Raw genomic sequence first — 15,673 nt, forward strand, 5'->3', positions numbered from 1 at the left:
TCTGGATCATGGGGGCTACAGCTATGTAAAATGATAGTAAAATGTATTTTTTTCCCCTTCAGGCTTGGAAATCCATTCCATTAAAAAAAAATAATCTCTTATGTGATGGGATTAGTCTTCCCAAGCTGCTAAGTACAAACTGAGCCAGCGAGTGCAGAGAGTAGAAAGGGTTAAGAGGTGTATTTTGTCTTTCTGCACTAAGACCACTTGTGCCACCACACAATTTTAAAAGCTCGTTGACAGAACGGAGCTGTTAGTTCCGGTTTTATGCAGTCAATCTAAATAAAGTCTGACCCTTATTTTTTGTTTTTCAGGCCTGTCTAACACTACCTTGAGCCAAATTCCTAGACTGGCTGGTGCTTTCTCATGGGATCCCTGTGACTGACAAAGGAGAGATTGTTGTGGTAGGCGTTTGCATCGACTGTCTTGACAACGCTTGGCCTGGGCACAGACAGATGCAGTTTCCAATGCAGCCGCTCTTTCCTAGGACTCTCTTGCCAACAGGAGCTGGGGAGGGGGGGGGAATAAATGCCTCTGGGATGGGTTTTATAGTCTTTGGAATTGCTGTTGTGTTTCCCCATAAAAATCAAAACCACATAGCCCAAACTGCTACAGAGGAGGGAATTTGTCAAAGTTTGCTTTTAATTGCGGAGCTTTAGCATGAAAAGGCTTGGTTCACTTCGCAATTAAACGTAGGAGAACAAAACTCGGTGTTCTGGTTAACCCGCTAGCAAAGTCCAAGGTGCAGAGAGAGAAGACTTCTTTTGGGGCAGTTCAATAACTGTCTTCAAAGCACAGTTTTACGGTACTACCTAAAATGGGTTCACTAGGCTTTTATTTTTATATCTCAATGTGTTATATAGAGATATAAAGACACATATTTTATATATATATGTATTATATAAAACATACATATAATGTGTTGTATATTATATGTGTATATATAATATAACATGCATATGTTGTGTATATGTATATTAGAACATATATGTTATATCTATAATAATACCTATCTTTATAACTGTAACAGAGATTGTTTTGCTTTCATATATGGTCCTTAATTTCATTGTTTAATGTCCCACAATACTACATTTTCAATTTTAAACCGCAGTAAATCCATACTTCAAATAAGGAAATGAGATAATAAAAAAACTGATTTCCTTTTTGACATGGCTACAGATCTATATGTACACCATAGGTAATTGTTGATATATTAAAAAAAAAAAGAAAGTAGCACGTTTATCTTCTTGTCTTCTAAAAGGTAGTAAAAATTATGTTTAAATAATTAAAGTCTATCCATTTTTCTGTTTGCGGTTTGGAAAAGATTATCCTGCAAATATCACTAGAGCTGGAAGTGCTGCATTATGCTTAACCTAATACGTGGGTAGATGTGGAAATAGTGACATTTTTAGATTCTTCATTTGCCTGAGCTTGTGACTTGCTGTTGGTAGCTTTCCATTTTCCCAAGCAGTGCCACTTTTGCATGCATGCATCTGCTAGAAATAGTATTGAAAAGTCATATACTTACAGACTGGCAGGTTTTAATTTTTTCTTTTCTGCTTTCCTTTAAAACTCATATTCTTGGCTTGGTTATCAAAGTGTAATGATGTTCTTGCTTGACTCTTTCTGATCACAGGAAAAAGCTGTTGTAAAGAAAACATAATCATGCTCTCATTGGCTTGAATATCGTTATTGAGATTTTAATATAACAAGCTGTATGTTCAGCTCGAGTAACATGTCTTAGGGAAAAAGATATACTGTTTAATTGTAAAGCTTGTTGAGATATTTTTTTTTCATCTAAGATTTTTTTTTTCTGCTCACTTTTTCAGTACTAAGTGAAAAAAATCTTTTTTGTCACATCCTTTTTAGTAGCAGAAAAACAAAATGAGGGAAAAAGGAAGCGAGATTAAACTTGATTTAAAAACCAAATGGCTGATGTTGTTTTCAGTACCCCTTGCTTAGAAACCAAGCTGAGGTTCAAAAAACGTATGATTTCATGGCTTTTTATTTTAACCAGCTGATTTAGAACTTAAATACAGGGAAGTGGAGCGGGTTTCTTGGATCTCTGTTTGGACTGTAGATGATGTAATTCCTTTCATAAACTTTCCTCTTACAAGTAATCAGTATTTCTGTTCTCCCTACCTCTTTTCGGAAGCTGTAACAGAAACATATCCTGTATCTCTGACACTTAGAAACTTTCTTTGAGTTTCTATAAGAAGTGTATAATGCCAAGTTTATACCTGTCTGTCCTTGTTGTCAATGGTGTCCTTTTAGCTTAAACAGTTCCTCTCCTGTTGCGTGATGTACGTTACCCTGCATCATATACATGCGGGGATTGACCATATCTCTTCTTGAGCTCACTGTAGGAAGCTAATTAAGCCAAAGCCCATTAGCCTCCTTCCCCTAGATCAGCTCTCCATCCCTCCCCTGAGAGCCCCGCGCCTTCAGGCACAGTGCTCTGCCTCTGCGCCCCTTCCACTCTCTCTTCTTACAAGAAGAGCAGCTTGCTCTCCCCTCCTTGTTTGGTTAGTTGGCTGCTGAGGTGTTTCTAAAGATCCTCAAACCTCTCCAGGCACCATATCCCATTTTCTGAAATACAAGTGTGCGTAAAGTACTCTCAGAACCCACGTCCAATCTCTTGGAAAAACATGCAGAGCTTGTCTTTTCTTTTTTTTAATCTCAAAGAAGTAGAAACCTCAGTTTAGTGTCATTGTTCTGCCAAATGTGAAAAAACTGGGGACTTCTGTGATCTTTTGTAGACTTCTGTGGTCAGCGTGAGAGCAGCTGCAACATATTGTGCACATACATACCTGAAATGTGCCTTGACGTGTCCTGAGTCTTTCTGCTGCCTGCCAGCCCGATTTCCCTGAAACGGCTCTGCAGGATTACTGAGACGGAGCACATCCTGGCAGGGGTCTGTACTGGAAAATATTTGTGGCATACGGAATGCTCACGAGGTATTTGTGTAAGGAATAAGAACATACTATACGTAGTTCAGACCTTTAGTACAAAGCAGAGGAGCGCTGCCCTCCGATTTGCCTCGTCTACCGGGGCAAGAGCCCACCACCCTGGTGGTGTGGTAGCAAACATATGGCAGAACTCACTGGTCTTTCCTAAGCATCTAGAGAAAAGCTTGTGCATCCCGTCATCTCTAGAGATGCTTTCATAGATGCAGCTTGCTCCTGCTCATTAGTAAGGAGAGGAGGGAGCAGATGGGGAAAGTCAGGAGTTTGCCAGTAAAAGGCAAAATTCTTCTCTAATGAACTAGTGTTGGCTTGGAATTGTGGGTCTTTCTTATGGAGTTGTTTATTTCTGTCTCATTGTTTATAACCTTAAATAGTTGTAATGTTTCCTTTCGCTGTGGAAGGAAGCGATCAAAATATTTTGGCTTTGCTGCAGATAATGTTTTTCTAAGTAGCTGTCTGTAACCCTAATAGCAGCTGAGACCTCTGTAACTGAGTCAGTGTACCATGGTTTAGTGACAAGCGTGCAGTGTGGATGATCTAGCTCCAGTGACACACTCATAATTTGCATTATCATTATTATTATGTCTCGTAGCAGTAGCCAAAGGCACAGCTTGGCTCAGTCCAACATAGAAAACTTTGATAGCTAAAATGAAATTTAGTAAGGATGTAAATATAATCGGCCCACAAAAGTCAAGTAGTGTCTTTTCAGCCTATGACAAGAAGCAAGAACTTCACTGCAGAGGTGACAAACTCATTCTGTGGTGACAGCCACAAAGTAAAGTTTGTTTTTAATTATAGTTCATGAAAGAGGATGTAAAACCTATTTATTGGCTTTAGTCCACAAAAAATCTCCCCCAGTAGCAAGGTTTGAAGGTGGAAAAGACTTTTTTTTAGTAAGCAAAATTTATAAAGTAATTTACATCTGCTCATTTCAGAGCCATCTGCATTCCTTTGTTTGCCTGGTTGTTTATATGTGTGGGTTTATGGCTTGTGCAGAGCAACGTGGAGTGGTTTTAAGCAGCAGGGCATTCTCGGTCTTCAAGGTTTTTAATTCTTAGTGGATGTCTCACTATTACTGCCGAAGAACTTAGCATCCTATTGAAATAAATAGGTGTAGGTGGCGTTTCTGGGGTTTTATTTCAAATACCAGAGTTTTTTCTTTTTTGTTTTTGGTTTTGTTTTTTAAACATACTATTAGTTCCTAGTAAGTTCAGATTGACTAAGATATTTTGCGGTTGTACCATATTACCAAAACCTAAATGGGAGTTATTTCTCCCCTTCTTTTGCATGCTGTAGAACTGAAATCTGGCTGCAGATGTTCACTTTTTGAACAGATTCTCTCTATGCGTGAAGTTGGCTTTCTGTATAGTTTGTTCCAGTTCTGTATCGCTGGCCACTTTTCTGTTAAGAAGGGATTGCAAAAGGCAGTGGAGTTGGGGATAGCTTTTTTTTTTTTTTCTCCTGTTCAGCGAGTGAAAAGGGAGTAGGGGACACTGACTACTGCAGACACACAAAGCAACAGGGAAAAGCAGTAGGATTCCAGTACTTAAATGTGAGGAATGTACTGGCAATGTTTGAAGTAGGGGAAGAGGCGCAAGTCAAGACACTTGCTTTCTGTTGTGTATTTTGACTTTCTTGGAGAAGAGTTAGGCAACCACTGCATACCAGTCCTTGGAGCAATAGTCTGTCTTGTGCAAAAGGGTCTTGTTTCTGCATAACAAAGTCTGTTCCTAAGCTTTCACAAGCAGAACTTCCACTTTTTCTACTTCTTTTGAATGCAATTTACACTAATTTATTGCAACAGTACTTGAGAAATTTTCTTGCCCCTCCCTAGATTCTGACATTACTCTGGGGCCTCTAATCTTAACTGATCAGTCTTTCATTCTCCTGTTGGTATATTGATCCCATCTCCTGCCAAGGGAAACCAGTTCAAAAGCTCCCGCGGCGTTTGCTCTCATCTCAGTATTCCTGAATCTTCCTCCCACCCCAACAGGTAGAAATGCAGCTCTTCCTTCTTTTCTGTTTAATCCTGACTTGCTTTCTGCGTGTCTCAATCCAGTTTCACTTTCCTGTAAAACTTGCAGGTTGGCTTGAAACCATCCTGCAGGATAAGAACTGCCAGTGGGAATGAAGCTGCCAAAGAACTCTGCCTCTGGGAGAGAGGGCCTGTCAGCTCCATCCCCTTCCTTTGCCACCACGGTAACAGGCTGATTTGCAGCTTGCCATAATGATCAGTAGTCCTTTTAATGTTTCTTTCCTAATTTTGAGGCGCTGGTTCCCATTTCTGTAAAGACTAGAGCCTGCGGCTGAGGAAGAAGCAGGTTGGTGGCTGGTCTGTCACAGGCACAAGCTGAGCTGTGCAAGTGAAGTAGCTTTCTCAGGGGCTGTGGAAGGAACTTCTCCAGGAACTTGGAGCCGTCTCAAACCTCACTGCCTTGCTGTTCCAAGCACAACACCCACTTTTCAACCACGCTTGCTTTATCCAAAACACAGAGCCAGTCTCCCCAGAAGAAAACATTTCCTTTTGAGTATTAGTAGAGAAGACAGGAGAGAGTACAAAACTGTCTGTGACATGGGATAATTATATTGCCTTATGCACTATATGCCACTTCGCCTGCCTTTTTCCATCTGCTGAGCCTCCAGTCGCTGCTGGCATTGCAGGAGCCCAGGCCTGCTGGTTATTTCAGGTCACAAGCAGCTATTGCTGCATCCTCCTCTAGCCAGCTCAGTGGATTCAAATTTATGGATAGAAGTTAAGTCCATTTTGTCACTCAGTATTAAAGTGTTGCCCCCAAATGCAAGAGCCTGTATTGTTGCCCAGAGACTGGGAGGAGAGTCCTCTGTCTGCGCACCAGCCTGAATTGTAGTTCTAGCGCCATTTTTTCTGTGACCATGCTGCTTTGTATATGGTTTTTTTCTCACTATTTTTTTCTGTCGCTTTTATCAGGCATTTTTACGAATGGTTAGTTACTTCTATTAATTTCCTAAAAAAACACATAGTGAGAAGCCCCATGCAGCCAGCTTATGCCTTTTATGTTTTTAAATGTTGCATTTGGATGTTTCCTGGTCTGCATGTCATTCTCTCATTTTCACTGTCCTCTGTAGAACTTCATTAGTGGGGTTTGGGTTTTTTTGTTCTTTTAAAGTATGGATAGACTACAAACGTTCCTGTAGTTAATTAGTTACTCATCTAGTTGCTTTGTCAGTCATATTCCCAAACTCCCCATTAACTCAACTGGGTGACTTCAGCTATTAGACTTCAGAGGCTTGAAGCTTTTGTAGCATTGCCTTGGCTTACAGCTGGTGCAGTAGGTCTGGTGCAAACACCTCGCTATTCTCCATTGAGAACAGAGTTTGGTACAGGTGAAAGAAACCCTGAATTTCCCATCTTCTTCTGTTGCATTGCGGGGGTCTTCATACACTCCTCCAATGTGGCTTTTCCCACCTAAATGAGATCTGAAGCCCACCAAGTACCTTTGTTCCAGTTGCGATGCTCTTGCTCCCGTTTCTGCTGTCAGGTTTAAAGGAGATGCACTGTTCTTGTGTCGCTATCTTTTTTTTTAAACAAATGGCTTGTTCCAACTCTTTTCTGAAGAAGCAGCAGCCAGCTACTGTGCCTCCTCCCTGTTGTTTGTTTTTAAAGTAGCACTGCTTTGCTCTTGAATCTATTTAATTAGTTTCCTGCTGGAAAGAAAGCAAAGGGCTGCCTTTGCCAATTAACTAGGGCAAACTACTGTATTAGTAGACAATGTAGGTTAACCAGGGATTTCAGAAAAGAAAAGTGGGATACCTTTGGTAGTTGAGCACTTCTTTGGTGGGGTGTTCTTTTCATTAAATATGGAATAGGAATTCAAAGACATTCCAGGGTGCAGTTCCTTCCCTCTGAAAGTTTTCTTCCTGTCTAGTTTTAATATTGACAAACTATTTCATCCTAAAAGCATGCAGAGCTCTCAACTCCTAGCCAAGCACTTATTGTCCTTTGACAAAAAAAACAATAAAAAACCGTAGAGAATGATTTCAAGCCTGTGACACAGCTGACTCATGTAATAGGCTATCTTTAGGAACATTAATAGCTGTATTTTAAATGAAATTTCTATTATTGGCCTCCTAGATTGCTAGGTGCAATAAAGTCAACCAAGAGAGAGCAATCAGATTGAGTCTGTTACTAGGAATATCTAAAACAAACCACAAAACCTAATTTTAAGCAGTGGGTTGCAATCCATGTTGTTTAGTTTAGAACCTCTGGAACAATTCCTTTCCAAACATCTCTATTTTAAACTGGTATGTTAGACCACTGTGGCTGCTCTTTCATGGTGTTCTTAACATAAAACAGTATGGGTGACCATTAAAGTAAATAGGAAAAAGCAACAATTACTGAACTTATAAAAAAAGATTCATTTATTTGCACAGTGGATTCCCTTTAAATTGGGGGGCCGGGGGGGGGGGTATGTCTGAAGAGCTGGGTGGGTGGTGTGTGTGTGTGTGTGTACCACGTTACTTGACTTGGACCATAATGAACAACCTCATCTGTGATCTTCCCAGAAGCTGAAAAGAGGGCAGGCTTCTGTGGTTTGTGTCTTGTTTGGTTTGGGAAAGCACGAGTTGAACTTGGCAAGATTCCTACTATCTAAAATGTTCAACACGTGGCCTCTGGAAAGCATAGAATATCCTTAACTAGGTTTGTTTTTTTTTAATTCAACCTTTTTAATAATAACAACTTCCAGTGACATTTTGTTTTACTAGAGTTTTTCGGCTTTATTTTTTAATGCTGAAATAATGTTAAACAGTTGATGTGATTACTTCTGCTTTTTTAGGCTGTGTACAAAAGGGAGGAAGCTACAGGGGTCAGAACTGCTCAGACAAATAATGTTTTAAAGACACCTCCTGACACCCAAGTGGGTCTAGAGAAAATGGTTGTCCGCTAAATTCAGCTACTCATCCATTTTCTGAGTCAGAGAATTTAAGACCAAGGGTATTAATATTAGTTGAAATGTTTTATAACTTTGTGTTGTTGTTAACTTCTGAAACCTGTGGTCCGCTGCAGCATGTGCCACACAAACATAAAAAGTAAAATGGTTTTTCTCCACAGAGGAGTTTGCAGTCTGAGGGTGATACTGACCCTATTCTGGTGCTCTGGTTTGAGAGAGAGAACAGAACCAGTTTTCTTTTCAGTAACTTTACTTTTCAGTTAAGTCTCTCCTAACTAGCTACACTCTCCAAAATTAACAGCATGTTTTTCAGACAGTGTCTGCTTCCAGAGTGATAATGTCCGATGTTTAAAGTTAATACCAAGGAATGGTATGCAGAGAGGCTCTTGCTTATACTTACTGGTGTAACAACTGAGATCAGCTAACTTTGTTGTGTGCTCTGTTGGAGAGTGGGAAGCAGAAGAGCATAGAAGAGCACCTTCAGGGAGGAGCGGACAGGACAGGTGACCCAAAATCTACCACTTTATATAATAAAGTGGCTGAGAAAATGTATTTTATATATTGATCTTTAAATATGTGTTGCTGCTTTATTCTGTTTCTTTCTTTAAGGAAGTAAAATGACTTGATTCTGGCAATGTTAACTTCCTTTAAAAAGCATCAAGGCTCTCTGTTTTGCTTTTAAAGCTCTTCTTTATAAACCCCTAGAATGATGAGCACAAGCTTAAGCTGCCCTAGAAATGTTTTCCCTCCTGGCCAGAATAAGTCTATGCAAATTGCCCTCACTTTATGCTGCAGGCCAGATCTCTCTGCTGGGAAACTGTGAAGAGTAAGTACATGTTTTCCATCCCCGTGCCAGCGTGCTCACAAGCAGGTCAGTGCTGGCACCCAGGAGAAGGGTGCAGCGAGGGCTGCCTTTCAGCGTCCTTCCTGCCCACGCTTACGAGCTGGTGGGAGTTGCGGATCGAGCAGAGGGCAGGTGACTTGCACAGAGCCACAAACCAAAACTGCTCCTATGAATATGCAGCGTGGGATATACCCAACGCGCCAGAACTGAGTACCTCTTGCCATGTGCGTGTTTGGTTGGGGAAGGGGTTCAATATTGTCTAGGAACACTAGGAGGCAATGTGAAATGTCCTGTCATGTGAGTAGGCTGTCACTTTCACTACATATCAAATCTCTAGCGAAGTCAAGCACTCTGATCAAATTGGGTGGTTTTGCATTGCTTAATCGTAACCTGAAGTGATTCCTTTTTAGCAGGATGAGTTATGTGAGTATGTAGAAGGTGTAAGGGACTGACTTAAGTCTATTCAGTCTTCTCTTTCTAACGATGCAGTGACACGTAAGGCAACATGCTTTATTTATTTTCTTTCTTTCTGAAATTCACATCAACTATGCTGACATGATATTAGTTATAGCTTATTCTATACCAAGTTGACATTTTCCTTTAATAATTTTAAACATCTGTTCTGTTTGGGTAACTCAAAAATCAAGTCTTTTCCATAATATTAAAGGTTAAAAACCCAAAAAGTCCTAATCAGCTCCATACTGTCCTTACTAAATGAATTAATTGGCAGGGAAAGCCATTTACAAATGTAGAACTGTCAGTAGTTTGTTCTTAAGGTTTTGTTATAAATGAGGAAAGAAAAACTATAGCTCAAGCTGACAAAGCATCTTAATTTACTACAATTAATCAATGAGTAAGAGGAGAAAACTAAATGGAAACCATAAGTAGTAAACCAAGGCCCAACACCTATTGATTTTTAAGAGCTGCGCTCAAGTTTACGAAGCAATACAGAGAAATTCCCAATAGTGTTCCTCTGCATGTGTTCCCGAAATCAAAGGTCTGGAACTTATTGGTACTTGCCATCTCAAGAACGTGGGGAGCCCTGAAGGGAGTATGTTTCCACTGTGGAGGACCTGTGCTCTTTCTTTTCTTCCCCTTATGCTTTCTGCTGTCTCTACGTGGCCTTAGCGCGTCAGCCTTCGGTTTCGGTCATTCTGCCTTTGCTGTTGCAGGGATGTTACGTACCATCTCTGCCACCCGCAGATGGGGTGCTACAGCGCTTCTGCTTTCTGCGGTAGACAGGTAATGCGTGTTACACTGCCGATGTTGTGAAATGTGGGGAGAAGGGGAAAAAAACCACCACCAATAACAAAGCAGGGAGCATTACTATGCAATAGTAATATTACTGTGAGGGATTAGAGCTGGGGCTGATGTCAAGGGTAATACGTTACACCTCTGAAAATACTGCAAATGCTGATTTTCGCTCTGCAGAGGGAGAAGGGAAGGAAAACGCACACTCAGGCAGCTAAAGCACTGCTCACCAGCTTGGGTGATGTGATAGGTACCATCTCATGTGTCTGAGGCACAAGTAAACCATGAGCCGCTTAGTTACGTGGTAAGCTTGAAGCAGAAGAGGTTATCAGTAGTTTCTTGTAACTCAAGTGATCTTCTAATCACTAGATCAGCCTTTAAAAAAGGTGTGTGCAATCTTAGTGGTTCACACTGACATAAGAACTTCCTGTTGGTTGTGTTTCATGAAGGTCTTCCAAGGCCTGGGCTAAATGACTTGACTAGATAGTCAATAAGAAGGGAGGAAGAAACCACACCAAATAAAACATCTGCCCCTAATGGAAGTATTTTTACATAATAATATTTAATAATAAGGGGCCCTTAACAATAAGGGGGTCTACAGAAAAGATTGAGAGGGACTCTTTATCAAGGAGTGTAGCGATAGGAGAGGGGGTAATGGTTTTAAACTGAAAGAGGGGAGCTTTAGATTAGATATTAGGAAGAAATTCTTTACTGTGAGGGTGGTGGAACAGGTTGCCCAGAGAAGCTGTGGATGCCCCATCCCTGGGGGTGTTCAAGACCAGGTTGGATGGGGCTATGAGCAACCTGGTCTAGTGGGAGGTGTCCCTGCCCATGGCAGGGGGTTGGAACTAGATGATCTTTAAGGTTCCTTCCAACTCAAATCATTCTGTGGTAATAAAAATCTGTTTGCAAGTTCCCTACCCCATGTGAGTGACAGGTCTGTGCCCAGGCACGTGTTGGTTGAACATCACGTCAGGAAATGATTTGGAGAAATGTAGCTGGAATATGTAATTCTGTAATGTGTGAAAGGAAACTTGTGAACAAACAACACTTTGTTCACCAAGCTAGAGCAGCTGAGATATTAACATAGACCATAGTGTAATTAAATTTTATAATACAGTGCTTAAAAAAGGCATACGGCTCCTCTCCTAGAGAGAAGAGGAAAACTTGTCCCAAGCCAGTTGCCCAGTAGGACACCCTGACCTCTCCTCTTTGTCTGACCAGGGCTGTCCTGCCTTGGATACTGTGTAGTGGAGGCGAAACTGAAGAACTGGATTGTGGTGCAGAAGAAGTGATGGGAAGAGGGCAGGCTGCTTCAAGCAGGAGGAAATTAGAGCAACAGTATTACTCATAGGAAAGGAGATAAAAAGACAAATAATACAAAACTTTTAGGAGGATGCAGGGAAATTATCAGTGTGCAGAGAGAGACTTGAATCTGGAGTTACAGAGTTTGTCAGGCCAGAAGTTTGTTGTAAAATGTCCTTGCTGATAGGTGTAACTTCTATCACGTGAAGCATCAGATGGTATGAAGGGTTGACTGTTCAGTGAGACATGCAGGAATTTTCAGCTCTTTTCCTCTCTTATGATTTTTAAAGTTGGCACTGCTGTTAAGAGGAACAGTGAGTAGCTGGTACTGTTGATCGGGCTGGATCTTGTTTACAGGGTGTGCCAAGCAGGATGCATCAGAGTTTTCTCGATGTTTGAAAGAGAGGGGAAAAAATAATAATCTTAGTGATCTATAATCAGCCCATTGAATGTCCCAAGCCATTGGGTTTGTTGTCAGGAGACAGAATTCTTCCAGAAAGATGTGGTGAGATTTGTGTGTTTGTTTTTTTTTTTCCCCTTCCCCCTTATTATTCTGTTTGGGTGTTTTTTTTCCTTTGGCTGAGGTGCGTGGTACTAGACACACAATCTCCCTCTGAAGGCCTTTAAAAACACTTTCCTTCCTCTCACTGAGTAGGGAATGTAGGCAATTATCTTAGAAAATCTGCTTCTTTAGGCACCAACAATAGAGTGACTACGTTAGGTAGCCTGGATCCCATCCCAGGTTTCTCCTTATGCTTGGTCCAGTGTGTCACACTGACATGGTGAGTGAGTTTGTATACCATAACATCTAATTAAAATACACTGTACTCTTCTGTCCTCTGAAGACTGGAGGGGCAGTTCTGGGTCACGGCTGACACACAGTGCGGTATGGTATGATGGAAGCTGTGACTTCTGTGGAGAGGCTGTCCAGCTTCTAGCAAGAGTTGCTGTTTTTAGGCCTGGTTTTGGAAAAAGTGAAAGTCATTTTCCAAATGGCTGTAATTATCGCACAAAACATTTCTATGAAGTTTTGCTCTTTCTATGAAGAGCCTTTTTCTTTATACTTCAGCAATGTTTTCTTACTAGTCCTATTGACTATATGTGCTCTGATGGTTCTTCTCCCTCTTAATATGTGGAAGTCAAATCTTCAGAACAAGGGAGAACTTCATGCTAATCTGAGGGGCAGATCTGGGGCGTGAGACTGGGAACTCGCTGTCCACGTTGGGAGCTGTGAAAAATGCTGTCTCTTACAAATATCTGCCTGGAATTTAGCGGTTATTATGGAGTCACAGGAACGAAGACAGCTGTGGGTAGGTTTGTAAGACTTCACCCCACTCCGAATGCTGTTTTCGGCTACCAGCTTATCTGCTTTGCTGTTCAAGTGTAGCATATGAAGGGATGGTACTTGTGTATGTGTTATCTTACAGGATGTGAGCTGTTGTTAAAGCCCAAGCTCCGCTGTTAGTATACAAGTGTAAGACAGCAAGAGGGTTTGTGGTGGGTTTTTTTCAATCCAACGTACTTTGTTCCTGCATCTGAGACTTGTAAAGTGCTATGGAAGTGCCGCACTGGGCAGCGCACCGAGCATGCATTTTGCCACAGTTGCAAGGAAAAAGACAATTTTGATTTCCTTTTGACTGGTGGAAATGAGAGAATTGCTCAGCTGGTCTCTCCAAGTGGCTCAGTCCGAACTAGGGCTCCACTCCCCTTGCTCGTATTTGCATTTTCTCAGTAATTTTGCATAGCTTTAAATGTGGTTTTTAGCTTTAAGCTTCCAAAACTTTTCTCTTCCCCCACCCTCACCCCCAACAAAGGAAAAGCCCACAGAGCTCAAGCTTGCTGTTATTTGGGCTTTGTGTAAACATAGCTCTTACTTTTCTGAGAGTGTCAGCTGTGGAGAAGGAAAAACCCTGTGGTATGTTGAAGTTTCAAACTGTTCCTTACTGATTTATTGCTATTGTGGAGACGGCTCAGAGTGCACTAATTCATCAGTTCCTTATAAGCAGAGAGGTGGGAAAGAATAGGAGGAAAAGAATAGGAGGAAGCAAGGAAAGGGGTGGAGGGGGAGTGAGTTGGGGAAGAGAAAAATAAAAACATGGGAAAATGTTAGGCATGGGAGGAAAGACACAGCAAAGCATTTGTTTTTGACTGGGTGGTTTACGAGTTTCTGGCAAATAATAAAATAAGATGTTACCCTAGAGAGCAGTGGAATTGTTTGTGCCGTTGTTACTAGTGTTGCCTTCACAAGCTAGAAAATAATTCAGCCATGAGTGACTTTTTACTGCTAGATAGTGTTCAGGCATTGTTGCAGCTGCAAGTTGCCTATTTACGTTATAATTGGCTTTGTTAGGACCGCTGTCTTTCCAGTTGGCTTCGTCTTACCTTGCTTCAAGACCCCTTACAGATGTTGTCTTATAGTTCACCCTGGGCTCCTTGTGGGAGAGTTAAAACCAGCAAGAGGTCAAGGCATATGGGTGGAAATCAGCCTAAGTTTTAAGGTATTTTAAATGCAGGTGGCTACTGGGTTACCTGTAGCCAGTAGTAGAGCTGTAGTTGGTATGGCCAGCAGAAGTGCCAAAATAGTCAGCACGCTCTAAGGCAGGCACCTACAGCCCATGACTATAATGGCAGCTCATAGCTGGAAAACATGAAGGTATCTTCTTAGCCATGTTAATTTGGAGTAGAATTTATCTGCGTTCTGAGCTGCCTTTCTTGGCTGACGAATGCTAGCTGTGCAGCCCTTGGTGTACCCATGGTTTTGAGCATTAACTCTTGTTTACAAAGGTGGTGGCTACAAGGTGCAGAACAGTCTGTAAATCTGTAAACTTTGTAACCATCATCTTTCTTCCAGTAGAAGCAAAATGTGAAAACATTCAGTCTAGAAAATAAGTTGGACTGTTTCTGATTTTGTCTTCTGATAACCAAAAAGACCCAAGTCAACAGGATGTTGCTCTTTCACTCTGAAAGTCTCCTGGTTGTTGCTGGCATCTGCTGAAATGGTTATTCATCTGATGGCTCCTTTCAAGAAAGATTACACTGACTTTGTTGTATTCAACTGTCAGTGGAGAGGGAAGGTTTGTTGTTTTTTTTTTCCCTGAACTCTTGTTCCTTTGGTCATGATGGCAGTAAAATGTTCTAATCTGTGCTTAATCTCAGTCTCACTACTATTTCGGTCACGTAGTCTTGGTTCTGTTTTGTTGGAACTTGGGGAGAAGAGGAACACTGGAGTATAAAGGGTCGCTCTTCACCTGGAGAAAATCTTTCTTATTTCCTAGATTCCGGGCGCATCTGATTTTCCTGTCTCTAAGACAATTACAGACCATAAACATTTCAACTGTTAATGATTTAACCCGTGGTCTTCCACACTTTTGCATGGGCTTAGTGTTTGCCACAGTAATTCATAGATGGTACCTTGGTCTTGGCCCTAGTATTCAAAGGCAGTGGTTCATTGTGTTAAAAGTTTATGGGAGTTTTTAATGAGGATCTGATGGGTTCATGACTCTTAAAGCAAGCAAATGAGACGGGCAGGCTCATTCTCTCCAGACCAAAATGCGTTGGTGTTCATGCCAGGTGATACACCTGTGCTTACAGTATCTAGGCTTTTCTCCAGTATGATGCAGGGTGGAATGTTCCTGCTCAGCATGGAGGAGGATGCTTTTAAAATGCATATATCATCTTGGCCTAGATGTTTCAAATTATCTTGAGGCCTTCTCTCTGGCTGCTGAGAGTGTTCTGAGATGAGCTGAGGGTCTGGGACGCTACTGCTGGGAAATGGGATGGTGCAAGGGCTTCCCAGCTCTCGCTTGAGGTGCTCTGCTGCTCCAGGGCTCATATAATCTCTTGGATAGCAAACACCAATTAGATACATGAATTCTGGGCAACGTTTCTTAATGTTACCGCATCTCTGTCCTTTTGTTCATGTCATCTTTTGGGGATCTTGAATGTTTGGGGCATAATGCGGTGGAATCCACTTCAGTAGTTGTACTCTGTACAACAAAATATACTTCTGGGACAGCGAGGAAGATTTTTTTCACAGAATCACAGAATGGTAGGGGTTGGAAGGGACCTTCGGAGATCGTCTAGTCCAATCAACCCCCCTGCCAAAGCAGGTTCACCTAGAGCAGGTTAGACAGGAACGCATCCAGGCGGGTTTTGAATGTCTCCAGAGAAGGAGACTCCACCGCCTCTCTGGGCAGCCTGTTCCAGTGCTCTGGCACCCTCAAAGCAAAGAAGTTTTTCCTCATGTTGAGATGGAATTTCCTGTGTTCTAGTTTGTGCCTGTTGCCCCTTGTCTGTCACAGGGCACCACTGAAAAGAGTCTGGCCCCATCCTCACTGACGCCCGCCCTTTAGGTATTTATAAGTATTCATGAGATCCCC

The 15,673-nt window shown here is 41.7% G+C and overlaps 1 protein-coding gene across 2 annotated transcripts in view; it reads left to right on the forward strand.

Moving 5' to 3' along the window:
* Positions 1-15,673, forward strand: part of RNF144A (ring finger protein 144A) — a 70,746-nt gene that overhangs the window by 18,219 nt on the left and 36,854 nt on the right. Inside the window, exon 2 of one of the 2 annotated variants that reach the window (XM_063330434.1) lies at positions 315-404. The exons of the other annotated variant lie outside the window; for it this stretch is intronic. The gene's annotated coding sequence lies outside the window, so the exon portion shown is untranslated. The remainder of the gene's footprint in view (positions 1-314; positions 405-15,673) is intronic. 2 annotated transcript variants of the gene reach the window in all.

The sequence above is a fragment of the Chroicocephalus ridibundus genome, chromosome 3 (genome assembly GCF_963924245.1).
Source record: "Chroicocephalus ridibundus chromosome 3, bChrRid1.1, whole genome shotgun sequence".
Lineage (NCBI taxonomy): Eukaryota > Metazoa > Chordata > Aves > Charadriiformes > Laridae > Chroicocephalus > Chroicocephalus ridibundus.